Source organism: Pongo pygmaeus, chromosome 2 (assembly GCF_028885625.2).
Source record: "Pongo pygmaeus isolate AG05252 chromosome 2, NHGRI_mPonPyg2-v2.0_pri, whole genome shotgun sequence".
Taxonomy (NCBI): domain Eukaryota; kingdom Metazoa; phylum Chordata; class Mammalia; order Primates; family Hominidae; genus Pongo; species Pongo pygmaeus.
This window is the reverse complement of record NC_085930.1, coordinates 191898077-191924679: the sequence shown is the minus strand read 5'-3', so window position 1 is coordinate 191924679 and position 26603 is coordinate 191898077. Positions and strand designations below refer to the sequence as shown.

Here is a 26603-nt window from a genome sequence, read left to right as displayed (position 1 = left end):
CCTTCCTCCCCAGTTTGTTATACAACTGGAGCAGCTACAGTAATATCACACAAAATAGAATTTAGGGAAAAAGTATTACTAGAATTAAAGGGCTTTGCTTCATAATGATAAAAGGTTAAGCTCTGCAGGAAGATATGGCAATTCTAAATTTGCATGCTTTTAATGGCCATATCAACATACAGAGAGCAAAACCAGGCAGAACTGCAAGAAGAAATAAGTTCACCATAAAGAAGATTTCAATACATGTTTTCACTCATTGAGAAAACAATCATGAGGTAGATAAATGATATGAGCAATATGCTTAACATATTTGACCAAACAGACACAGAGTATTGCACCAACTACTATGTATTGCATATTCTTTTCAAAAAGTCATGCAGAATATATACAATTATTGACAATGCACAGCAGCTGTAAAGAAGGTTTTTAATAAATGTGAGTACTGAGATCATATAGAATATGTTCTCTAGTACAATGTATTAGAGAAATCAGTAATAAAAAGATTAATTTAAAAAATTCCCATTTGCTTAGAGTTTAGTCAATATGCTTCTAAGTAACCCATGACTCTAAGAAAAAATCACAAGAAATATTAGAAAATACTTTTATCTGAATAATGGTAAAAATGGTACATTTAAAAATTTTAAAGATGGAGTTAGAACAGTTTAACAAAATTTATTGCCTTAAATGTATGTATTAAGAAAGGAAAAAGGTTGAAATTTATTTAGCTATACATCAATCTCAAATAGTTAGAAAACAATAGAAAAGTAAATCCACAGAAATTAGAAGGGAGGAAGTCAAACAGATGAGAACATGAATTAATAAAGAGAAGAGCAAATGTTTAATAGAAAGCACTGACAAAGTCAAAGAGAGTTATTTTAAAAGACTAAAAAAGTTGATTAACTTCTGGTGAGATTTATCAAGAAAAAAAGAAATAACAAATAAACAATACCAGAAACAAAAAACTACCAATCATGCAGGCATTAAAAAGATTATAAAAGGATAATATGAATAAGCTTATGCCAAATAATTGAAAATTTAGGTGAAATGTCCAGAAAAATAGCAAACTTCTAAAAACTGACACAAACTTACTGACATCAAAATTGATACAAAAAAGAATAGAAAATTGAAATACTTTTATAACTATTAAAGCAATGAAATCCAAGTTAAAGTTATTCCTGTAAAGAAGATTCTAGGCCTGACTGGCTTAATTGGACAGTTCTACCAAACAAGGAAAAAAATGCCAGTATTCTATTAACCCTTTATTTTTATTTTATTTTATTTTTTTGAGACAGAGTCTCACTCTGTTGCCCAGGCTGGAGTGCAGTGGCGTGATCTGGGCTCACTGCAAGCTCCAACTCCAGGGGAGCTGGGACTATAGGCGTCTGCCAGCATGTCCGGCTAATTTTTGTGTTTTTAGTAGAGACGGGGTTTCACCATGTTGACTAGGCTGGTCTCGAACTCCTGACCTCAAGTGATCCACCTGCCTCGGCTTCCCAAAGTGCTAGGATTACAGGCGTGAGCCACTGCGCCTGGCCTTTTTTTTGAGACAGAGTCTCACTCTGTAGCCCTGGCTGGAGTGCAGTGGCACGAACTTGGCTCACTGCAAGCTCTGCCTCCTGGGTTCAAACAATTCTCCTGCCTCAGCCTCTCAAGTAGCTGGGATTACAGGTGTGTGCCACCATGCCTGGTTAAGTTTTTATATTTTTGGTAGAGATGGGATTTCACCATGTTGGCCAGGTTGGTCCTGAACTCTTGACCTCCAGTGATCCGCCTACCTCAGCCTCCCAAAGTGCTGGGATTATAGGCATGAACCACTGCACCCGGCCAACTCTTTCTTGGTAAATATTTCTGAGGTATACTTTTCAACTAATTGCAGGAGGCTAACATAACCTTGTACCAATATCCAATAGGGACAGCACAAAAAAAGGAAAAACAGACCAATTTCTCTTATAAGTACAGTTGCAAAAATTCTAACAAAATGTTGACAAACCAAATCTAACAATGTATAAAAATGAGCACATCATGACCAAGTTGGGTTTATTCTCAGAAATAAAAATATTGGTTAAAGTTAAAAGTTCAATAAATTGAATATTCTTATTGCTAGATATGAGGAAAGTCATATAATCAATTGATTCAGGAAAAAATATTTGATAAAATGCAACATCTGTTCATAATTAGGAAAAACACTGTTGAAAACTGAGGAATAGAAAAGAACCTTTTTAGGATAAAGGATATCTAAAACAAAATAAAAACCCTGAGTGGAATGATGGAAGCTTTCTCTTTTGGATCAGTGTTTATTATGTTTTTATTTTCTGTATCTTATGATGTCTTGACTTCTTAAAAATGTTGCTGGCCAAGGAGAGACTGCCCTCCCAGGGCTAGCTAATTTCTCAAAATAGTAAACAACTTGGGAGCAGGCCTCTAAAATGCAAACCAACCACTCCCCTTTATCAAACTCTCACACACCACACCAATATTTCCCCTGCCTTAAATCATCGCAGGGCCAGGTACCAGACAACTAGAGATCTCCCTATACCCCAAAGCCTGCTGATTTTTACTCAAATTTGCCATTCCTAAACTGCTGACTCTGCCCTGCCTTGCCTTTCCCAAGGAAGCCTAATACAGGCTCTGGCCTAGGCTTTCCCCTGCTTCTGCTGCTGCCTCCTGACCACACCTGGTGCTCCCCAAGTGGGCCTGTGTGGTGTAACATGTCCCGTTTTCCTGGAAAATAAATTATTCTTCACTGGCATTAATCTCTCTGTGCTGTCACTCACTCACCTCTATAAACAAAAATTCCATGGGTGCAAATGAGACAATCAGAAAAAATACAAGGAAGCCCACTACCACTATTTCTATTCAGAATTTTAGCTCAGCACTAGAGCAGTAAGATAAGGGGACGCGGGGTGGAGGGAGAGAAATACAAGGATTGGAGAGAAACAAAACTGTCATTATTTGAAGATGATATGATGGTAAAACAGACAATCCAAAAGAATCTATGAATACGTTATTAGAATTTATAACCAAATTCAGCAGTGGATGCAAAGTCAGTGTAAAGATTAATTGCAAGTCTATAATCAGCAATCAATATTTAGAAAATGAAATAAAAAATAGCATTCAAAATAGCATAAGAAGTCATGTACCTAGGTATAAATCTTTAAAAAATGTGCAGAACCCTTGTGAAAATTATAAAATTTAATAAGAAAAAATAAAGGCAACTTAAATAATTGAATATATATGGAGTTGATGTCTCAACATTTAAAGAATATTGATTCTCTTCAAATTAATCTTCAGATGCGATGTAATCCCAGTCAAAAATAGCAAGAATGTTTTTCTCTGTGTGTGTGTAAACTTGACAAGCTAATCCCAAAATGTATATGGAACTGCACAGGGCCAAGGATAGCTGGGATACTCTTCAGGAAGAAGACTAATGTGGGAACACTTGCTCTACTTGATACCAAGACCTAAAAGCATTAGTAATTATGAAGCATCATTTGGTTTAATAATAGATAGACAAATGAACAAAATAGAGAGCTTAAGACTAATATTTATACTTGTGAATTAATTATATTGATTACTGCTGTGGAGCAGTAGGGAAAGGACTATCTTTTCAATAAAAGAATAAAAGATGCTAGGACAAGGAAGCCATAAATGCCAAAAAAAAAAAAAAGAGAAAAAGGAAAGAATAAAAAAGATATTGGACCCATAATGTACACTATGACCCATACACATTTTAGGTGAAAGGTAGACCTTCTCGATGTCAAATGCAAAACAATAAAGATTTTGTAGATGATTTAAAAGACTATCTTGGGACAGGAGGCAGGACTAGATTGCAGCTCTGACTCGGACGGACAGAGCAGTGTGTGGAGGCTCGCATTGTGAATTTTAGCTCCAGAACGACTACAGGAATAAACCAGGAAACCCGAGAGAACCCACAGACCCTCTGAAGGAAGCAGACTGCTCCTGCAGGACCCAGTAGACACCCCAAATACTGTGAGTGCCCAAACTGTGGAAGTGGGAGAGGGAGATCATCTACTCCCGAACACACCCCCCAACTAGGGAAACTGAAGGTCTAGATTAGGGAGAAGGTTCTGACCTTACCTGGAGCTGAGTCAATTTAGAGAGCTGAACAAAATACAGAGGTAGAGGAAGCAGCGGGAAAGGCGCTGGGAGCTCCTGGGTCCCCAGGAAGTCCATTCCTTCCTGGCCTCACAGGGATCCTTTGGGAGGGCGGCTAGAGGCCCTGGGAAAAGGCCACAGGGAGAAGGAAATCTCCAGCTGAACTCTGTAACAATTTGAACTAATTGAGAAGCCTTTTGGCCAGAACTCAGGGGAGGGCGTGACTCCAGTGTGCAGACTCCATAGGTGGGGAAGAAGGAAATCCATACTTGTTTCTGCAGCTGAGAGGCAGGTAGCCTGGGGCAAGTTCTCAGCCCTGCTTGCCCACAGCCTGGAAACAGACTCTGTGCTGTTGGTGGGGGAACGGTGGGAATGAGACTGGCCCTTCAGATTGCAGGGAAGCTGGGTGAGGGCTGTGACTGCCAGCTTTCCCCAACTTCCCTGACAACTTGCATGACATAGTGGAGATAGCCACAATCCTTCTAGGATCATAGCTCCATTGACCTGGGAATACAACACTGCTGAAAGAAATCATAGACAACAGAAACAAATGGAAACACATCCCCTGCTCATGGATGGGTAAAATCAATATTGTGAAAATGATCACACTGCCAAAAGCAATCTACAAATTCAATGCAATGCCCATCAAAATACCACCATCATTCTTCACAGAATTAGAAAAAACAATTCTAAAATTAATATGGAACCAAAAAACAGCCCACATAGCCAAAGGAAGACCAAGCAAAAAGAACAAATCTGGAGGCATCACATTACCTGATTTCAAACTATACTATAAGGCCATAGTCACCCAAACAGCATGGTACTGGTATAAAAATAGGCATATTGACCAATGGAACAGAATAGAGAACCCAGAAATAAACCCAAATACTTACAGCCAACTAATCTTTGACAAAGCAAACAAAAATGTAAAGTGGGGAAAGGACACCCTTTTCAACAAATGGTACTGGGATAATTGACTAGCCATATGTAGGAGAATGAAACTGGATCCTCATCTCTCACCTTATACAAAAATCAACTCAAGATGGATTAAGGACTTAAATCTAAGACCTGAAACTATGAAAATTCTAGAAGATAACATTGGAAAAATCCTTCTAGACATTGGCTTAGGCAAGGATTTCTTGACCAAGAACCTAAAAGCAAATGCAATAAAAAAGATAAATAGCTGGGACTTAATTAAACTAGAGAGATTCTGCACAGCAAAAGGAACAGTCAGCAGAGTAAACAGACAACCCACAGAGTGGGAGAAAATCTTCACAATGTATACATTGTACAAAGGACTAATATCCAGAATGTACAACGAACACAAACAAATCAGCAAGAAAAACACAGTCCTATCAAAAAATGGGCTAAAGACATGAATAGACAGTTCTCAAAAGAAGATATACAAATGGCCAACAAACATGAAAAAATGCTCAACATCACTAATGATCAGGGAAATGCAAATCAAAACCACTATGTGATATCACCCTTACTCCTGCAAGTATGGCCATAATCAAAAAATCAAAAGCAGTAGATGTTGGCGTGGATGTGGTGGTCACGGAACACTTCTGCACTGCTGGTGGGAATGTAAACTAGTACAACTACTATGGAAAACAGTGTGGAGATTCCTTAAAGAACTAAAAGTAGAACTACCATTTGATACAGCAGTCCCACTACTATCTACCCAGAGGAAAAGAAGTCATTTTATGAAAAAGATCCTTGCACATGCATGTTTATAGCAGCACGATTCACAATAGCAAAAATGTGGAACAAACCCAAACGCCCACCAATCAACAAATGGATAAAGAAACTGTGGTATATACATATATGATGGAATACTACTCAGCCATAAAAAGGAATGAATTAATGGCATTTGCAGTGACGTGGATGAGATTGGAGACTATTATTCTAAGTGAAGTAACTCAGGAATGGAAAACCAAACATCATATGTACTCACTGATATGTAGGAGTTAAGCTGTGAGGACACAAAGGCATAAGAATGATACAACGGACTTTGGGGACTTGAGGGGGGAAGGGTGGGAGGGGAGCGAGGGATAAAAGACTACAAATAGGGTGCAGTGTATACTGCTCAGGTGATGGATGCGCCAAAATCTCATAAATCACCATTAAAGAACTTATGTAACCAAATACCATCTGTTCCCCAATAACCTATGGAAATAAAGCAATTAAAAAAAAAAGAATTTCTTTATGCTCATGGGCTAGAGAAAGATATTTTTCAATGGCGCTTGGGGAAAAAAAGATTGTTTAATTTTACTATATGTGTCAGAAGACATATTAAGGCACATCAAGAGAATGAAAAGGAAAGTCACAGACAGGGAGAAAATACTTGTAACACATCTAACAGACAAAGGGCTCATATCCCAAATATAGAAAGATCTACAATTCAATAAGAAAAGAAAGCCAACCCAATAGGAAAATGCAAAGACTGGAACAGACAGTGCATGAGAAAGAATATCCAAATGGCCAATAAATATATGTAAAGGCATTTAGACTCATTAGTAATCAAGACCACGCAAATTAAAACTCAGTGAGGGCCAGGCATGGTGGCTCACACCTGTCATCCCAGCACTTTGGGAGGTCAAGGTGGGCGGACTGCTTGAGCCCAGGAGTCAAGACCAACCTGGCCAATATAGTCAGACCTCATCTCTACAAAAAATAAAAAAATTAGCTGAGTGTAGTGGCGCACCTGTAGTCCCAGCTATGTGCAAGGGTAGGGTGTGAGGATTGCTTGAGTCCAGAAAGTTAAGGCTGCAGTGAGCTGTGATCACGCCACTGTACTCCAGTCTGGCATGATCAGAGCAAGACTCTGCCTCAAAAAACAATCAAAATGAAACAAAACAGCAACAACAACAAAAACCCCAGAAACTCACTGAGGTAGAACTATATGCTCATCAGATATATCACTCACTAAATTGTATATTTATCTTTATCTATACAAATACTGTATTTCTCATCATATGATTTGTAGTAAAAATGATCCATTAAGTATAAATATGTAAAAAGGATTTATTTGCATTCCTGAATAATTTCCAAATAAATAAAATTGCATTTGAGGGAAAAATCTTTGATATGTTGCACGCCATAATCAGTGAGAAACAGAATAGGCTTCACTCCTCTTAACCTTTATCAGAGGTTAAAGAGAACATTGCCAAGAGGCCTTCACACTTCTGAATTGGCATCATTTTTTAGGTCTATTTTTCCATGATTTGGAGTAAATGATGTAAAATTAAAAATTTATTCCTCGTAATAGGCTTTATAGCAGATCTTACTGCAAAAGCTATGGTTGCATAACAGACTTCTTTAAATTCTCTTGCTATAGATGTGTTAGATAATAGAATTGTTCTAGATTACCTACTGGCTGAAAATGGAAGAATCTATGCAGTTGCTGACATTCTTGTTGCACGTGGATGAATACACAGGCATTGCAGAGACTTGATTGCAGGGGTTGCTCAGTTAAAATGAGTAGACTCCTCATTTGGCTCTTTCTTTGATCTACTTGATTTCACTTGGTTTGGTTCATGGGGACCCTGGCTAAGGACCATACTCCAAACTCTTGGACCTCCTGATGGTCATGTCATGATAGTAGTTTCCCCAGTGTGCTGTATTTTCTTGAAAGTTGTAAATATTTGCACACAGCTATCCATAAAATGTCAAATTGTTTCTCTTAGACTGGAATGACAAAAACTCAAAGAAATGCATAATCACAAGGACACCATAACTTATGAATGACATGCTGAGACTGGAAACCCAAAATGATGGTAACAAAGTGGTGGTAATGCCTTACATTTTTGTCATATTCTCACCCAGGTAAGAACCTGACCAAAAGGGGGGAATTGTTGAACAAAATTATGAGTAGCCATTATTTTGGACTGAGCTTGTGCACGAGGCCCCAACAAACCAAACCAAAATGGAGTCACTCATGCTAAATATGATGTAATCAAACGGAAACTTTGAGGAAGCAGGTGCATCCTAAAACAGATCAGTTTTTTTTCCCTCCTGAAAACAGGAGATTCCAGCATAATAAAGAAGTCTCCTCTAGCCATTACAAAAAAATAGGCTGAAGTAGCCTGATGTTAATCAGTTTTTTTTCTATTGTTCTGTTTATTCCCACCTTACAGAATCCACTGTTAGTGGGATTTGAGACCAAATAAGTCCATTTATGATGGTGACAGAGTGATATCAATGCCTAAAGTTTTCAAAGGGTTCAAAAAATCTCTAAAAAAAATCAGTTTTGAGAGATTAACCAAAAGGAGGAATTGTTAAATTAAGTCAAGCCTAAAGCTGCCTCCTTATATATTTTAAGTTCAGCTTAAAGGGTTCTCCATACATAGTGAACTGTAACCTAGCTGAATGTGTAAACAGACTATAACCTACCTCTTATACCAATCACAGAGTTTTGGCCAATCAAAGGGGCCAACTGTTCAAACTTTATTCGAATGAGGCAAATGCTGAGCTATAACCAATCCAACTGTTTCTGTACATCACTTTCCTTTTTCTGTCCATAAATATGATCTGAAACATGTGGCAGTCCTGGAGTTGCTCTGAACCTAATCTAATTCTAGGGGCTGCCCAATTCTTAAATGGTTCTTTGCTCAATTTAACTTTCTTAATTTGTCTAAAGTTTTTCTTTCTTTTTTTTCTTTTTGAGACAGAGTCTTGCTTAGTCACCCAGGCTGGAGTGCAGTTGTGTAATCTTGGCCCACTGCAGCCTCCACCTCCTGGGTTCAAGCTATTCTCCTGCCTCAGCCTCCCAAGTAGCTGCGGCTACAGGTCCACACCACCATGCCTGACTAATTTTTTTTTTTTTTGTATTTTTAGTAGAGACAGGGTTTTGCCATTTGGCCAGGATTGTTTCAAACTCCCGACCTCAGGTGATCCTCCCACCTCGGCCTCCCAAAGTGCTGAGATTACAGGCGTGAGCCATTGCTCCTGCCTGTCTGAAGTTTTTCTTTTGGCCAGGCATGGTGGCTCACACCTGTAATCCCAGCACTTTGGGAGGCCAAGGCAGGTGGGTCATTTGAGACCAGGAGAGCGAGACCAGCCTGGCCAATATGGTAAAACCCCATCTCTACTAAAAATACAAAAATTAGCTGGGTGTGGTGGTGCATGCCTGTAATCCCAGCTACTCGGGAGGCTGAGACAGAATAGCTTGAACCCAGGAGGTGGAGGTTGCAGTGAGCTGAGATTGTGCCACTGCTCTCCAGCCTGGGTGACAGAGCAAACTCTGTCTCAAAAAATAAAAAAAAAGTTTTATTTTAATAGATAGATTGTGCATTATGACTGTTGGTTCAGGGATTCTGATCAATAGTTACCATAGTCCTGAGGATTATGGCCTGGTCTCCCCACACAGAACAATTTCTCCACCTGGAGTAGTGAAGTTGGAGCACAGTATGAGGTCTTTTTAGCCACAGGAGGGCAAAAGTCTTGGACATGAAATTTTTGAAATGGGTACAAGCTGGAACCTGCACCTGTGCCGCCTATAACCTAAGACTAAGTGAAAACTTACACCAAAGCCAGTGACAACATGAATGGTAAATGACCATTTAAAATAGTTTTTTTGGTTATAAGTTTTGTAGAAGACATCTTATCCTTGTTGCTAAAATACCCAGTATTTTCTTTTTTCCCTATTGATTTTTCTTCTTTATTTCCTCAAGGCCTATAGTTTTCTATGGGCTTCAGAACAAACACTAAGAAACAATCTGGTGTTACTCAGGGTGTGTGGGGGTGTGATGAAAATAGTGCTTACCTGGATATGGCTGTTGCTACAGCCCGACTCAGAAGTGATGACAGAAATAATGACGATAATAGCAATTTTAAAAGTGATTTGGCAGCAATTTTATTTGTTGTGCTATAAGATGGCTGGCCCATGGCTGTATATGTAGATTCGGGAGTAAACTTTCAAAGCATGCTCAGGAGGCATGCATGGTAATCCCATTATCTGATAACAGGATTTGTGCACATAGCTCCCACATACACTATCAGTAACCCACCCTTTTAGTATTGCTGTGAAATGCAATTTGTGTGCAGATGAAAAGTTTACAGAACATGGGCCTGTGCCATGAAGCTCAACAAAGCCAGCGCACTGTGTGGCAAGGTTTCTGAACCCAACCCCTGTCGTTCCTGCTGTCTCCCTCCTTATTGATTTCTGTCCCTTGGCCAAGCGGGCTTTGTGATCGTCTGCATCGACCCAGAAACTTGCAAAATGAGCTAATCAAATAGGTGCAGCAGAAATCAACCCTGAATTTCTAGGAGGCTTTGGAGACATGCCACACACAGGATGTGGGAGATGATCGGGTCAAGTAAGTGTTGGCAGAATGTACGGGGTGAAGAGGCCAAATGACATGGATTTTGGTTAATTACTCTGCAGAAACATTCGCATAAATAGGTGAAGTCAAAACTAGAGGTAAATGCGTGATGAAATAAGACATAGGCAGTGCTTTAAAAATAGGATCCTGATATTCATATTTTACAGTTTTGATTCACACATGTTCTATCTTCCTTTTTTTCATAGAGCTTACCATAACTGGCACATATCTTCACATAAGCATCATATAAAGAGCAGCAGATGTTAGTGACAGAAGCTGCTGGGCAAAATGTGCAGAAGAATATCCTCATTACTTCTATTGCTTACAAGTGAGGAAATATAGATTCACACTTTTCTTTTTGAGATAAAGGGTTATGTGGTAAATTTATATATTGATATGTGAATTTCTTGATTCTTCCCAACAGGCCAAACAAAAAATTATTTTAATCGAATGTATTTATGTCAATCATTGCTTTTAATAAAATATGATTGTATGTGGTTTAAAAAATGTACAATCATCCAATGTACAGTATATTAAGCAATGAGCATAGAGCAAATGAATTTAGTTAGGGGAAATTCTAAATCCTAAATATAGTATGAAATATGAGTATAGGAAGTCTGTGGATGCCTGGTGGGAAAATAGGTTATTCTTCGTTTTTAATTTTCTTTCTGTATAAATATAGCAATAAACTTGATTATTTCTTTAAATAAATACCTGAGAGGATACTGACTGGATATGCATTGAATCTGTAGATCTATTAGGCAAGGATTGATACCTGAACAATATAGAGTATCCTGATCTGTCAACTCAGTACATTTATGTAGTTCTTTAATTTTTCTTAGTAATGTTTTATGCTTTTTAGTGTGCAGCTTCTACACTATTTTTTAGGTTTATCTCTAAGTAATTTTTTTTTTTTTTTTGAGATGGAGTCTCACTCTGTTGCCCAGGCTGGAGTACAGTGGCACGATCTCAGTTCACTGCAAGCTCTGCCTGCCAGGTTCACGCCGTTCTCCCACCTCAGCCTCCCGAGTAGCTGGGACTACAGGTGCCCGCCACCACGCCCGGCTAATTTTGTTTTTGCATTTTTAGTAGAGACAGGGTTTCACCATGTTAGCCAGAATGGTCTCGATCTCCTGACCTTGTGATCTGCCCACCTTGGCCTCCCAAAGTGCTGGGATTACAGGTGGGAGCCACTGCGCCCAGTGTAAGTATTTTTTTTTTTTTGATCCTACTGTAAGTAATTCTGCTTTAAAATTTCAATTTCTAAGTCTTCCCTGCTATTATATAGAATGCAATTAATATTTTAAAATATTGATCTTATATCCTGAAACCTTACTAAACTCATGGTTTCTAGTTTTTTTTAAAAATAGATTCTTTAGGATTTTCTACATAGAAAATTATGGTTTCTGTAAATAGAGATAGGCTTATTTCTTTATTTGTAATTTGTATGTCTTTTATTTCTTTTTCTTGCTTTATTCCACTCAATCTGCACTATGATATGGAATGGAAATAGTGAGAGTGGACATCCTTGTGTTGTTCCTGATCTTAAGGGAAAATCATTCAGTTTTTAATCATTAAATATGATATTAATTTTAAGTTTCTTTTGTAGATGTCCTTTGTCAGCTCCCACCTTAATGATAAAAAAAAAAGGGAGACCAGGTGCAGCGGCTCATTCCTGTAATCCTAGCACTTTGGTAGGCCAAGGCAGGAGGATTGCTTGAGCCTAGGAGTTTGAGAGCATAGTGAGAGCCCATCTCTCTCTCTAAAAAAAACCCAAAAAGTAATAGAAAAAGAAGAGAAAATCAAGCCCAAAGTGAGCAGTGAGCAGAATAACAGTAAAGATAAGAACAGAAGTCAGTGAAATAGGAAACATAAAAACAATAGAGAAAATCAATGAAATCAAAAGTTGGTTATTTGATGAGATTAGTAAAGCTGGTAAACCTCTAGCCAAACTGATTGAGAAAAAAAAAAAGAGTGAAGACACAAATAGCCAATATCAGGTATACAAAAGGGACATCATTACCAACCCTACAGACATTAAAAGGATAATAAATATCACTTGCAACTGTAAGCTTATAAATTTGACAACTTAAATGAAATAGGCAAATTTCTTGACAGCTTAAAATTCAAAGCTTATGAAAGAAGACACAAATAACTCAAATAGTCCTCTACCTATTAAAGAAATGGAATATATTGTAAAAAAAAAAATCCCACAAAGAAAACTTTTCTATTTGTTCTTGTGTCACTTTTGGTAAATTATATTTTCTAAGGAATTTGTCCATGTGTGTCACTTAAATTGTCAAATTTATTGGCATAAGTTATTATATCTTTTAAATTAATTTTAAAATGTCTGTAGTATTTATAGTAATATCTCCTCTTTCATTCCTAGATTTTATAATTTGTGTGTTTTATCTTATTTCTATATAGTACATCTGTTTTCTATTAGATCAATTTGTTTTTATGTTTATTATTTTCATCTTTCAATTTTCTTTGGGAATATTTTGCAGTTCTTTTCCTAGCTCTTTGAGAATAAATGCTTAGATAATTAATTCTTAATTTATTTACTAATGTATGTATTTAAAGCTACAAATTTCTCTTGTAAGCCTGGTTTTGTATGTAGCCTACATGTTTTGAAATGTGTTTTATTTATTGTTCAATTGAAAATATTTTCTAATTTTCATTGTGATTTGTTCTTTGATCTTTAGATTATTTAGAACTGTACTGTTTAGTTTATAAGCATATTGACATTTCCTACTAATCATTTTTGTTACTTATTTCTAGTTTTTTCCCTCTGTAGTCAGAGAATATATTCTAATTTAATATTTTAAAATTTGTTAAGATGCAATTTATGGTAGAACAGCCAGTCAATTTTTGTATCATTCCGTGTGTACAATTTATATTCTGCATTTGTGGGGGTGGTTTTCTATTTATATTTACTAAGTTCAAGTTGTTAACCATATATTTAAGATAATCTATATCCTTACCCCTTTTTTGCCTGCCTGTCCTAGCAATACTGAGATAGGTATTTTAAAAACTCACTGCTTATGGATGTGTTTATTTCTCCTCTTAATGCTGTCAATTTTTGCTTAATACACATTGAGGCAATGTTACTAGGTAGTTACAGACTGCAAATTACCATGTCTTCTTGGTGAACTGACCTTTTCCTTATTGTGAAACGTTCATTTTATTTTCAGTAAATTATTGTCTTAAACTCTATCTAATCTAGTACATCCCAAACAGATCGACCTTATATATAAAGATACAGAAATATTGAAAGTAAAATGGTGGAAAAATATATATCTGGTTTCTTTTTCCTACTAAGCATTTTTGATAGTAGGTTAATATTCGCATGACATATCGTTTCTCATTCTTTCATGTTTAATCTTTCTGTATCTTTTTTTTTGAGTTGGGGTCTTGCTGTATTGCTCAGGTTGGAGTGTAGTGGTGTGATCAGGGCTCACTGCAGCCTCAAACTGCCGGGTTCAAGAAATCCTCCTACCTATGCCTCCTGAGTAGCTATGACTGCAGATGTGTACCACCATGTCTAGCTAATTTTTAACTTTTTTTTGTAGAGACAAGGTCTCAGTACATTGCCCAGGCTGTTTTCCAACTCCTGGTCTCATGCCATCCTTCTGCTTGGCCTCCCAAAGCACTGAGATTACAGGCATGAGCCACCTCTGTGCATTTTTTTAAAGTTTTCTTTTATAAGCAACATATAAAAGTTTTTGAAAATTCAGCCTGACAATATTTGTTTTTTTAATGGAAAGAATTTAATCTCTTTGCACTTAATGCAATTACTGATTAAGCATTTATGTCTACCATCTTACCATATGCTTTCCATTTTTCTCATCTAGTCAATGTTATTTTTCTCTCATCTTGCCTTAAAAAATGAAACTTTATTTTAGAATAGTTTTAGGTTTCCAGGAAAATTGAACAGATAGTACAGAGTTCCTATGTACCCCCAGTTTCTCTGATTATTAACATCTTATATTAGTCATTATATTTGTTAAAATTGATACATTGATATTGGTACATTATTACTAACTAAAGTCCATAGTTTTCCCAAATGTCCTTAGTTTTTACCTAATCTTGTTTTTCTGTTCCAGGATTTCATCCAAGATACTACATTACAGTTAATGTTCATGTCTCCTGATTCCTCTTGATTTTCCTTGCTTTTAATGACCTTGATAAGTTTTGAGGCATACTGGTCTGGTATACTGTAGGATGCCCTCTGTTGGAATTTGTAAAATTCCAATATGATTAGAATAAATTTCACAAATCTATTGATTATGCGAAAGTTGTCAGAATCAAAATGGAGTCACTTGCATTAAAATTCCTGACAAAGAGACCCAGGGAAGGTCTCGAAGGGAAGTTTCTCACGCCCAGATGCCTGGTAACAAGAACTATCACAGAAGACTGCAGAAACCACAACCTTGCACAAACCCATTGCAACTATATACAAAGAAGTACCCCTGTGAGGACATCTGCCCAGCAACTTCCTGTTCAACCTCAGACTAGTGCCACTCTTCTTATTGATGCTTGTAGCCAAGGATAATAGTGTCGTAACAATTGTATAATCCTCATTTTTCCTCTAAAAGCCTTTTTCTTCTGTTACTTCGCTGAATACTCATATAGTTTACTATTGGCTGCTTATTGCCATGGCAACGCTTATTCCCAAATAAACATCATTTTCTTTTAGAGAGTCTCCCTCTCTGTTATTTAGGTTGACAGATGTTTTTCTCACAATTAGACTGGGGTTATGGGTTTATCATAGAAGAAAACTTTCATTTTCATCACACATGATATCAAGATTATCAATGTGATTTATGACGGTTGATATTGACCTTGATCACTTGGTTGGGTTACTGTTTCTTGAGTGTCCCTATCATAAAAATACTCACTTAAATTTCCCTCTTCTAACTGTACTCCTTGGATGGAAGTTCCTTAAGGAGTGGCAAGTTATGCTCCCCCTCCATTAGGGTGAAGTATCAATATAATACTTTTTCATTAGCGAGAAGGAGTTTTATTTCCTTGTGCAAAGGAGCATTTCAAGTCAAGCTAGCCAGTCGCACTTGGGCGAGTCCTGCTTTCACAGAAACTGGGGGTAGAAGAGGTACTTTAAGTTGTACTCAGTTCGGGCTAAGCAGTTAGCAATCTCCTGGTCACACTTGCACGAGAGTTTTTGGCATTTGTTCTCTGCTGGTCCAGTCAATGGCATCCCGGTGCTGGCCATGGCCTCCCAGGCCACAGTAGCAACTGTATTTCATATAGGTAAGTGGGGTTCAGGAGTCAATGCAACCCACAGTTCCTGCCAGTTCCAGGATCCCACGTCGGTGCACGTGTGACCTCTTGGAGGCCTGGCGGGACCCAGGGCCAGTTCCCAGCAGCAGCAGCAGCAGTGACAGCAGTGGCAGAAGTATTAATAACATGACTGGCAGGCACAGAGGTAGCAGCCCAATCCGACAGTGGGAGGTGTGGAACGGTGTAGCCGGGCCAGTGTAGTCACCAAGCCTGGCCAACCTAGTCACCGTATCAATATAATTTATTTGGAATTCTTTTTTTGTACTGAATATTTGTTTCTTTTCCTGCATTTATTAACTTATTTAATCATATATTTATATCAAATCTGAGCTCATGGATATGCGTTTTATACTCTGGGCTCTAATCCAAAACTATTTATTTCATTGCTTAAATCCTTCTAGCTTTGGCTATTGGGAGCTTTTTGTCCTGAGCCCCTTTGAGATACTCTCATTAAATTGTGTGGGGTGTGTGTGTGTGTGTGTGTGTGTGAGAGAGAGAGAGAGAGAGAGAGAGAAAGAGAGAGAAGAAGAGAGACAGAGTAAGGGAGAGAGAATGCAGTTTCTTACTTGTAGCACTATAAGACACTCCAGGCTCATCTTGTATATTTCCTACCCCAGTCCTAGTCACTCATTTCTCCAAGGAGCCCTGGTTCCTTTATTTTGGAGAATAATGTTGGGAACCAAGATCTGGGTGCTAGGTGTGTTCATTGCTATTGAGATGTAGTTTTTTCTGCAGGCTCCTCACCTGACAGAGCAATTAAATATATGTATGCATACTACCTTGTATATATACACATATTTATAAATATTTCTATGTGTAACCATCTGTTTCCATATTGTTAATTATTATAGAAGTTCTTGCTGATGTTTCTAGTTCGAATCCATTACCACATTCATCCTTCTACTCCCCTCCTTTTCCTTATCTATAAATCCCTACTTCAACAGTGAGAAAACGGCCTCCTATCATCTGCTATCCATTTACTTAATTGTTCAATTCCTGTATACATGTATAGCAGTATCAGGCAGTACTAGAATTCTTAATCCATACCTCTATGGGGAAAAACTTTATCAACTAGAGTACTTGTGGAGTTCCTTTTGCCTTGAGTCTTACGGATGCCATCAATGGCAGAGCAAAGTGTGTTTTGAAGAGTTTTTAATTTTAATAAAGTCTGACTTGCTAATTTTTTTCATGGATTGTGCTTTTAGTGTTGTATCTAAAAACACACCACCAAACCGAAAGTCACCTCTATTTTATCCTGTTATCTTCTAGAAGTTTTACAGTTTTGTGTTTTAATGTTTAGGTTTATGATCTGCTTAGAGTCAAATTTTGTGAAAGGTATAAGGTCTGTGTCTAGGGTTTTTTTTTTTTTTTTCATATCCCCAGTTGTTCCAGCACCATTTGTTGAAAAGACTGTCCTTTCTCCACTGAATTGCCTCTGCTCATTTTTCAAAGTTCTTGCTTTTTATTTTGATTAAGTATTTTTTATTATTGTAGTCCCCTCTTCCTTGGTTAAGTAATTATATATTATTTTATGACTTTTTAGTGGTTGCCACAGAGATAACATGTTACTCAATTTATTAAACATCCATGTAAGTTGTCACTTTTGTTATTTCCCAGGCCAGTGGTTCTCAAACTTGAACATGCATCAGAATTGCCTTAAGGGTTTGTTAAAGCACAGATTGCTGGGTTCTGTCATCAGGGTTTCTGATTTAGCAGGCATGGGGTGAGGCATGAGAATTTGCATTTCCAACAATTTCCTAAGTGACACTGGTGATGCAAATGCAGACCTGGAGACTACACTTTGAGAACGGCTGTGTTAATCACAAACACTGAAAAACATTTTCACTCTACCTGTTCTGTTGACTTCTGTGCTATTACTGTCATATCTATATCTATATCCCCACAAAGCAATATTCTTATTGTTTTATATTGTAAATATTCATTTATATTTGCTTCTATATTATTTTCCCTGTTGGTTTTCATTTCTTCTTGCACCTTTGAGCTTCCATCTGGGACCACTGACCATTTAATTCTGCCTGAAGAACGCCCTTTAGCATTTCCCATAATGCAGGTCTGTTAGTGACAAATTCACCCACACTTTGTAGGTCTGAAACTATCTTTCTTTTGCTTTTACCTTGGAAGGGTATTCTTGGTGAATATGAAATGCTACATTATTGTTATTTTCTTTTAGCACTTTGTCTTCTGACATTCATGGTTTCTGTTGAGAAGATGGCTGCTTATTTTACTGTTGCTTCTTTGAAGATAGTATCTCTTTTGACTGCTTTAAAAATTTGCTTCTTGTTTTTGGTTTTCAGCTGTTTTATGCTGATGTGCTAGGTTATACTTTTCTTTGTAGTTATTCTGATTAAAACTTCTCGAATGTGTGGCTTGAAGTCATCCATCAAATCTGTGTTTTTGTTTTTTTCCTTTTTGATGGTATTGTTGCCAGAGAATATGGTATTTATGATACTTATCCTTTGAGATGTGTTCAGACTTGCTGTGTGGCTGTGTTTAAGTGGTTGATTTTTGAAAACATTGCTTCTGTGTTGAGAAGAATGTGTATTCTCTAGTTGTTAGGGGCACAATTCTAAATATGTTAATTATATTCATACCAATCCCTTTTTATGTATATTGTTTAAATATTGTTTATTTGTATTAATTTCCTATCTTCTAAGCTGTCAATAATTACTAGAGGTGTGTTAAAATATCCTACAATGATTTTGAGGCAATTTTCTTATATATATCTGGGTTTAAAATGGCTATAATCACATAGTGAATTGAAAACTATAATCAATATATAGTACACTTCTCTATTTCCAATAATGCTCTTTGTCTTACATTCTTTTTGAGACAGGATCTCACTGTGTCACCCAGGCTGGAGTGGACTGGCGCTATCTCGGCTTGCTGCAATCTCTGCCTCCCAGGATCAAGTGATCCTCCCACCTCAGGCTCCCGAGTAGCTGGGACTACAGGCATTCGTCACTACACCCGGCTAATTTTTGTGTTTTTTTGTGTTTTATCTAATATTAATGTAGTGGCCTCTGCATTATTTTGATATTTGTCTAGTATTTCTTTTGTCTTCGTATTTTTAACCTTCCCACGTTTAAAAAGTATGACTATGATAAACAGTATAGCTATGTTTTCTTTTTTTTAAAAACTGGTATTTAATCCTTTTACATTTGGTGTGATTATTGGTATATTGGGACTTGTTTCTATCAATGTGAAATTTCCCCTATTTGTTTCACTCTTGTTTCTTGTCTTTAAAAAATTAATTTAGTTTTTTTGGTTAAATTTTTTTCTTCACCAAATGTTTCCCCTTTACTACTTAAACATAATACACTATTTTCTTTTAGCACTATTGAAATCTTATCATGCATGTTAAATTTAAATAAGATTAAAGTGAATCAATAAGTTAAACGATCTGAAAAATAAAAAGAATCTTATAACACTTTTCAATCAGCTACCTACTTCTGACTCAAATGCTATTGAAAGCAAAACTTCAGTTCTATACCTTATTTTTTAAACCCTGTAAATTATATCTCCTTCTCTTCCTCACCTTCTTTTTTCTACTTCTTCCTCTTTGTCCTTATCTCTTTTTCATACATATTATGTCATCTTAGAATTATCTACATTTGTACCAATTTTTTCTTTCTGCATTTTAGACTTTTGCAATCATTTTCTTCTATTGAAGGACATCTTTTAGAAGTTTCTGTGAAGATCTGTTGATGCCAAACTCTAGTTTTTTGTTCAACTAAATATGTCTTTATTTTCTTATTAATTATGAAAAGATGGTTTTGCTGAGTCCATAATTTTAAGTTGACAGTTAATTTCTCTAAATATTTTAAAGTTATTAAACCCTTTCTTTTATGTTCTATTGCTACTATTGCGATGTTAATCATCATTCTTTTTCCTTCAAGTTACTTTTTTTTTGAGACGGAGTTTCGCTCCTGTTGCCCAGGCTGGAGTGAAATGGCATACTCTTGGCTCACTGCAACCTCTGCCTCCCCGGTTCAAGCTATTCTCCTGCTTCAGCCTTCCTGAGTAGCTGGGACTATAGGCGCCTGCCACCATACCTGGCTAATTTTTGTATCTTTAGTAGAGATGGGGTTTCACCATGTTGGCCAGGCTGGTCTCGAACTCCTGACCTCAGGTGATCCACCCGCCTTGACTTCCCAAAGTGCTGGGATTACAGTGTGAGCCACTGTGCCCAGCCTCAGATTACTTTTAATATCTTCTTTTTGTTTTTTATGGTCTGCAATTTCACTAAAATGTGTATCTTTATGGGTTTCTTTTTACTTATGTTGCTTATGATACATTGATTTTCTTTACTTATGAACATATGTATTTCATCAATTCTTTTTCTTTTTTTTTTGAGATGCAGTTTCACTCTGTCTCCCAGGCTAGAGTGCAGTGGTGTGCTCTCAGCTCACTGCAACCTCCACCTCCTGGGTTCAAGAGATTCTCCTGCCTCAGCCTCCTGAGTAGCTGGGATTCCAGGTGCACACCACCATGCCCAGCTAATTCTTGTTTTTTTTTTTTTTTTAGTAGAGATGGGGTTTCACCATGTTGGCCAGGCTGCTCTCGAACTCCTGGCCTCAAGTGATCTGCCCACCTCAGCCTCCCAAAATGCTGAGATTATAGGCATGAGCCACCATATCTGGCCTGCATTTCATCAATTCTGAAAAATTCATTTTCTCCTCAAATATAGCAGCTCTCAATTTTCTCTATTCTCCTCTCAAGGACTCTGACTAGATATATATTAAAGCCTTTTATTCTGTCTTCTATATCTTTTAATCTATCTTAATATTTCCTCCTTTTTTTCTCTATACTAGATCCTGGATATTTCTTTCAGATATATCATCCAGTTCACCAATTCTTTCTTCATCTACAGCTAATCTGCAACTTAAACTATTTGTTAAACTTTCTTTTCCAACTATTGTATTTATTTCCAAAAGTCCTTTTTGTTTTTATTTTTCAAATCTGCATATTTTTGACAGTCTCTTAACAATCATTTTATGAACACATCTTTCATTATTTAAACAGTTCATAGATTGCAATTTTATATTCTGTATCCAACAATTCCAAAATATGAATTGCTTAGGGGCGTAAATCTATTTTTAGTTACTGGTGACTTGTAATAAGGGTGACTTCTTTCAATGTGTATTTGCTGATTTTGGTTTTGAGCTCATATTTGTTTCCTTTTAATCTGTGAGAATCCTGTGGGAATACACAGGGGATAATTTTCTCCAGAAAACACTTTGCTTTTGCTAGGAAACAGGGGAAATACTGACCTGGCATACTTTAGTGTCCTTTGAGAATGTTAGCTTAAAGTAGTACTTTCAGATACAGTTCCTCTATTTGCTTCTAGCCCAAGAGTTAGTTCAGCTAACACAGCTCTGATATTAGCTTTTGTCTTTAGGCCAGCCCATTTTCCCCTTTTATTATTGCTCACCATCTTGCCTTTTGAAAATTTATTTTTTTGAAGGATATTGAAGATTTCCCCTTGTCCTTTCTAATTCAGAAATGAAATAAAGGATGATTTATCTAGGATCTACTTGTTTTTGAGAGGCAGGATCTTTCAGAATATTTAATCTCTTTTACTACCAGAAGCAGAAATCTGAGGCCCTTTTTTCAAGTGTTTCTTTAATAAGGTTTAAAATATTTACAACTGGTTCTTCAGATGAATTTAAACAAAGTAATTAAGTAACAAAACCGATCTTACCATGATCAAACAGTGTTCCTTATAGCTCCAGTTTTATGATCTCCCCATTCACTTTATCTTGCATGAGGAATGTAAACTTGCCATGGAAGTCTAGATTTAGAATGTTCAAATGAGCAATTATCTTTTAACACCAACACAAGTCATGCATACAATCTGGCAGATTGAAGATTACATACAGAAGAGACTTGAAGTTCCTTGCAAAACAAATAGAGGAGTGAGAACACTACTGAGTGAAAGCCAATGAGCTTCATTTCTTTAAAAAGTTAAAAAAAAAAAGGTAAAGAAATCAGTGGCTTGACACTAATGAGACTGACAGCCTTTAAAGCTTTAGAAATTTTTCCTCGTAAACCTTTATACATATCCAGAGTATCCAAAGCTTTTCTGTGAATACAGCAGCATGTAAAATTTGCTTTCAATGTGCAAGGTTGACTCTATGGAAGGTTCATGGCTATTTCTGAATTCTAAAATTAAAGTTAAAAAACAGAGTATAAAAGATGGACTATCACTGATACATAAACTATAGGCTCATCCTAAACAATAATCTTGGTGAGATCCTGCACTTGATATTCATATACCAGTTATATTTCCTACACTATGGAATGTATTCTTTGCCATGTGTGTGTATCAATTTAGAAAACATCATATGAAGCCAAGTAGGAGCTGTGGGTATCAAAGAAAAAGAAGCTTGCTATCTGAAATTGGACCACAGAGTCTTGAGAAAGGGTCTTGCACTGTCACCCAGGCTGGAGTGCAGTGGCATGATTTTGGCTCACTGCAGCCTCAACCTCCTGGGCTCAAGTGATCATCTCACCGCAGCCTCCCAAGTAGCTGGGAGTACAGAGGCACGCCACCATGCCTGGCTAATTTTTTGTAGCGGTGGGTTTTCACCATGTTTCCCAGGCTGTTCTCAAACTCCTGGGTTCAAAAGATCCACCCACCTTGGCCTCCCAAAGTGCTGGGATTGCAGGCATGAGCCAGTGCCTCCGGCCTGCAGTTGTTGTTTCTTGACTAATAAACAAGTTTTGGTGTGCAGAGGCTTGATCCCCACTTACGTTTTGAAGTGCCTTTTCAGTTTTCATACGATGAAATTTATGTTTACTTCTCCGCCCTGGGTATCAGTTACTTCCCTAGACGATGAAGAGTCAAGACCATGGATTCTCTCAGGTGCACTGAGTTTGGTGTGCTGTGTGAAGCCTGGCATGTGTGTTGGGATTCACCACAGCCTCTTTTTATTGGCATACTAAACGTTTCTACTGTAGCAAATGGGAGAACAAGTTCCTCCACCATGGACCTAAACAGACTCAAAATAAATAAAGCTTTGCTTCTTAAATACTGTCTTATCTGTAGATTATTTTCTCTTTGATAAAAATATATTTTTTTCAAATAACAGCCATTTTCATGTGTCTTTCCTTCTTAGAGAATATTGAGTTACCTCCTTTGAGCAGCCATGATGTTGGTGGCTTCACCCATCCCCCTTTAGGCAATATCCGGGACAATAAAGCAGAAAAATGGAAAGAAATTAATACTATGGTGACACTATGGGGGCCTCTACATCAACCCTTGCTTGAACCTTGAGCTGAATTTTCAATTATATGAGTCAACGTACTCATGTATTGTATAAGACAGATTTTGGGTTTTAGCCGCAGTTAAAAGCATCCCAATGAAAATATCTCTTGTTAAAGTATAACTTGAACATATGACTCAGATAAAGATTTATTACCTCTGAGGGAAACCAAGTTTCGGTTTCACTCCAGGTTGGAGTGCAGTGGTGCGACCCTGGCTCACTGCAACCTTGAACTCTTGGGCTCAAGTGATCCTCCTGCCTCAACCTCCCAAGTAGCTAGAACTACAAGCACCCACCACCATGACCAGTTAATTTTTAAATTTTTTGAGAGATGGGCATCTGGCTACGTTGCCCAGGTTGGTCTCAAACTCCTGACCTCAAGTGATCCTCCTGCATCAGGCTCCCAAAGTGCTGAGATTACAGGTGTGAGTCACCTTGCCTGGCCTGAATACGCTGTTTTGACTTTTGAGATTAAAATTGAAGTAAATGAAATAAACTCACGACAATGAGGCAATGGCCAGCACTGTTATAGATCAATAACACAGGTTTCAACTCTTTGGAGGGAGAGTAACTAACTTACTTTCTGCACCTAACTTTCTGTATCACATCATTCTTTTCTTCCTGAGCCCAAACTCTGTCTCAGTAGCTTTCTGTAGCAGCCACTGCTGGCACATAGGATAACATCTATCTGTGCTCCTTATCAAGCCATTCTGTCTAGTCCTAAATGTCAGCTTTGGGCTTTGCAAGAAAATGTTCTCATCTTTTATCATCAGTTGGAAAGCTTTGGGGGCAGAGGAGACAAGAAGATTCATTCATTATTTTCAACACATATTTAAGTTTCTATGGAAAACAAGGAGTGAGGTTCAATCCACAAAAGTTAATGGAAAAGTAACATCGAATTTCATGGTGGGCAGAGGTAAGGAACCACAGTTCCTAAGACAGCGCAAGTCAACTTAAGAAAGAAAAATTGCAGTGCCCACCTTCTTCCACAGAGGGGCACTCCAAGCTCATCACTGAAACCGTGCACTATGTTGTTTTTAGTGAGCGGTTGTAGAAAAAGAGCTTCCAATCTTTTCTCTATGCCTAGGGATTATTAAGAGCGTAGAATTTAAAGTACATTTGCAGGGCTCGATGTGAATGAGGCAAAACCATTTCAATATCAATCCCAATGGTGCCAGCAACCCATTCTAAATTAACTCAGGTTTAGATATGTTACAGAAATGTGTTAAATTTGAGAACAAATTTCACTTAGGATCTGTGGGTCTCTGTTACACAAAAGATGGAATACTTTGGAGGCAATGCAGTTCCTATTTAAAGCTAAAATATGGCTTATCAGAAAACTATAGTCAGCCCGCTTCAGACACTCATGTCTTCACCAGAATGGGCAAGATAGAATTAAAATTACACCTTGAGTAAACAGAATTGTAGATAAATGAGTTATGTCTCAAGACGTTTTGAATATTTTTATTCTTGTGTCTGGGCCAAAAGTCTTTCCATATGTCCAAAGGCCCCGTGGCATTTCCAAATCAGCCGTGGGTGACGGTGGGACCGCGGGGCTCGTATGATGCCAACAAAAGCGTACCGGGTGGTCCTCATAGTTTGTTACATTCCAAAATGCAACCATTAATGGGGCGGCCCTTACCTTCCCTAGTGAATACAAAAAGGCTTTGGAGACCAAAGGGCTGGAAAACTGACGCAAACGCCATCCCGCGTGCTGACCCCTTGGCCAGAGCCGAGGCGGGCGGCCTGGAGTCCCCAAAGCGGAGCCCCCAGGTTCCCAAGAGCGCGGGTCGCTCTCCGCTCTCCGCCCCTCGCCCGGGCCCACGGAAAGGGCTAAATGGCTTGCGACCAAACAGCGAGTTTAAAAGGAAGCTTTCACGAAAGCCCAAGGGAGCGGCAGCCCAGATTGTGTGGCGGGCAGAGCCGCGGGTTCCGAGGGTCCCCGGGGCGAAGCGGGCAGGGGCGCACCTCCGGGCCGCGGGCAGATGGAACCCGGGCTCCCGGGCTGGCGCGCGGGGAGCGGCCGCCTCGACATCCTCTCTCTCATTCGGCTGAAGTTTATTCTGGGCCACCGAGAGCTGGAACAGGAAATGTTCCGTCTTTCATGTCCACCGGTGGGCTTCAGACAGTTTTGCACCTCCCGGCGAGCGCTGATTAGCCGGCTGAGTTCTGCCGCATTTGAAGTTCACCATTTATTATTAAAGAGAAGTGGCAGTGATTAGTGCTGAGTCCTCGGAGAGCGGAATAAATATTTACCAAATAAGAACGTTCCGCCATAAAGGAACGGCTCGAACAGGTTTCTGAAACCCCGGCGCGGGCCCCAAGTGCCGCCCCCAGGCAGGAAGGGCGTTGCGGGGCTTTCCGCGGGAGGCTGCCATCTGCAGACCGTGCTGGGCGGCGACCTCCGCGGGGCAGGGCTCGGCCCGGCGCAGCCAGGGCCCGACGAAACTCGCCTCTCTGGGCGTTTAAGTTATTTTATAGGCTGTGTTTATTTTATAAAGGCAGAGGTGAATGTCAAACTAAACTTCGAACCTTTCTTTAATTTAAGGAACAAAGTAACATTTTATCGCTCAGTTAAGGGGATTGTGTTGCTTCCAACGTTAGGAGCATTTTCCAGTATGCTCCTAAGTGTACCCAAATTGTGAGCATCCAAGAAAGTATATTTATGTATATTTCAAAACATTATGTCATACAATGTAAATTATACAGTTTTTATTTGTCAACTGAAGAATAATAGTAAAAAAAAGTATATTTAGTTTATTTGGCAATTAACTTACACGATGGCATCCCTGTCAAAAGCATTCATGTTGGTTGTTTAAAAAGCTTTTTCCTTAATTATTAGAATAATACTTTTACTGTAGAAAATATGAAATTTGCGTATATCTAAACATCAGTATCATATGCTTTTTTCCATCATATTTTGTAGTGTGAATTGTCCAATGACATTACATATTTTTAGGGACAAATTTAGTGTCTATATCCATTTATTTAACTTATAGTGAATTAATAAACATTAAGGTAGTTTCAAATTTTCCTTATTATAATAGCTGAATTAATATTTTTGTACACTATTCTGCACTTATCTGATTATTCCCTGGCACCATTTTATTTAGAATTTCTTTTATTGTAAGTTGGGTTTAATATTACATTGCAAGCAATTACAGAGAAGGATCGGTTTTTGCTCATCACCATGTACCTGGTGTCTTGTATTATGCTGAGCACATACCAAGTGCCCGATAGATATTGATTGAATGAATAAAAGAATAAAAAATTAGTAGAACATTTGAATTTCTTGTTTTGTGAATTGCTTAATATTATTTATTTATTATTATAACAGTTATCTTTTTCTTATGAATTTATAAGCTGTGTTTTACTTAATAAGGATTTAACCTTGAGTTTGTTGCACATATGGCAAACTTCCCTGCCCTCTACAAAGCATAAGTTTGTGTATATGTGTGTGTGTTTGGGTACTTTTTGACTTCTAGAAGTTAAAATAAATTTTGTAAGTTTATATTTGGATGATACTCTTTACCACACATGCAAATTAAATGACTATAGACAATACTCTACAATC

General features: G+C 37.9%; 1 long non-coding RNA gene and 1 pseudogene across 2 annotated transcripts in view; one reads left to right on the top strand and one right to left on the bottom strand.

The window, feature by feature from the left end:
- LOC134739136 (uncharacterized) overlaps window positions 1-18730 on the top strand; it is a 32033-nt gene extending 13303 nt beyond the window's left edge. The window contains exons 3-5 of one of the 2 annotated variants that reach the window (XR_010125647.1): window positions 7806-7944; window positions 10649-10770; window positions 18598-18730. This is a non-coding gene — a long non-coding RNA (uncharacterized LOC134739136). Of the gene's footprint in view, window positions 1-7805; window positions 7945-10648; window positions 10771-14548; window positions 14889-18597 lie in introns of those variants that run through there. The other variant, XR_010125646.1, reaches the window with a different exon arrangement.
- LOC134739217 (group 10 secretory phospholipase A2-like) lies at window positions 15496-17800 on the bottom strand (annotated as a pseudogene).
- Window positions 18731-26603: the final 7873 nt, after the last annotated feature.